At 48.8% G+C, this 1,587-nt stretch overlaps 1 pseudogene; it reads right to left on the bottom strand.

The window, feature by feature from the left end:
- Positions 1 to 381: 381 nt before the first annotated feature.
- Positions 382 to 1,371, bottom strand: LOC116093258 (annotated as a pseudogene).
- Between the last annotated feature and the right edge of the window lie 216 nt (positions 1,372 to 1,587).

The following is a 1,587-nucleotide window of genomic DNA, read 5'->3' as shown; positions in this document are numbered from 1 at the left end:
GTATTATTTTGAAGTATACAGTTAATACGTTTGGAGTTATTTAAAGTTTATATTGAGAAAAACGTATATATTTTCAGTATTGCTGTAGACAAGCATCTACATAAGACTGTTAAATTGATTGTTGTTTTATATCAAACAACTTTTATAATACTCATTTTTTTTCTGTGTCCCAGTCTTTATTTAAGAACAAAATGATGAATGATGAATAGGATAAGCTGTGATCAACAGCAACACTGAACTTCTTATCCCACCACCCCTCCCACCCTCGTTGTGCTTTTTATTCCCCCTCAGTAAAAGAATTTAACCCTAAAGCTCCAGGTTCTCTTTGTCTACCTCCCTTCCTAGCCTTGGCTCACTACATCCCCAGGGAGGGCTGGCGCCTCAGTTTGAATGCATGGGCGAGCCCAGAGCAGTGATGGGAACAGAGGGAAAGGCTTCACCCTCAGGAAAAGGGACTGAGTAGAGTGTGGTCAAGTGGGGGCTCCCATAACCTGGGGCACCAAAGTGGGGACCTGGGGGCAGAGGAGAAGGTACAGCCCCCCCCAAAGGCGTCCCCACAGCCTCATACTCTTCTCGTTGGAAATACTCAATGCTTGATCTTTTGCCCTTCTGGCGCCGGTTACAGAACCATACTCAAACCACATCGTTCTCCAGCCCAAGCTGCTTGGTGATGCTAGTGATCTGATGCAGCGAGGGTTTCGGGCACTTCAGAAACATATTCTCCAGGCTCCACCTCACAGGGTTCTCGATATCTCCTGAAGGTTCTCATTGTTGTCCGCTTCCTCCACCCACTTCTCCAGCAGGGGCCTGCAGCTTGAGCTGCAGGGCCTCAAAGCGGCAAATGGTTGTCTGGCTGAACACCTTTCAGAAGAGAATGCCCAGGGTGAGCCCCACGTCAGTCTGGGTGTACCCCAAGGTGATCCTCTTTTGCCTCAGCAGCTTTTCAAACTGCTCAAACTCCTTCTGCAGGACTTTCATGTCCTGGGACTCCTCCGGACTTGGTTCCACTTTCTCCAACTTCACAGCACTGGGGCGGGCAGCACAGGGACCAGAGGAGGCTCCCTCTGAATTGCTCTCCACTCTTGCTCCTGCCTGGCCCTCAGGCTGCAAAGTCTCCATGTCAACTTGGGGGACTAGGCCCAGTCCAGCCTGAGGTCCACAGTATGCCATCCCTCCACAGAACTTATATGTGGGGGGACATGAGGAGATCCCCAATACCTCTGAGCCTGGTCCTATTCCAGGCTTACCTGGAGGCCCTTGGAAGCTTAGCCAGGTTCGAGGGTCTACCAAGTCTGGCTCCAGCCCTCCTGACCCATCACCCCCACCTGGTGGGGGTGAGAAAGCAAAGTCTGAAGGCAGGTGTCCAGCCATGGGGAAGGTGGGTACCCGAGCCGGGGGCAGGATGGAAGAACGGCTCACCTAGGGACTTTTTCTATAATACTCATTTTTTAATAATATTTTATAAATTTTAAAGAACATGAAAATAAAAGATATTGTAGGTATTGAGGGGAGGTCTCTGGGAGGAGTTGGGGTACAAAAGGGAAACAAGAATGTGATTTAATTCTATTTCTTAAAAATATGTTTTTA

Source organism: Mastomys coucha, chromosome X (genome assembly GCF_008632895.1).
Source record: "Mastomys coucha isolate ucsf_1 chromosome X, UCSF_Mcou_1, whole genome shotgun sequence".
In the NCBI taxonomy this organism is placed as follows: domain Eukaryota; kingdom Metazoa; phylum Chordata; class Mammalia; order Rodentia; family Muridae; genus Mastomys; species Mastomys coucha.
The sequence above is the reverse complement of the archived record's forward strand: the minus strand, read 5'-3'. Positions and strand labels throughout refer to the sequence as shown.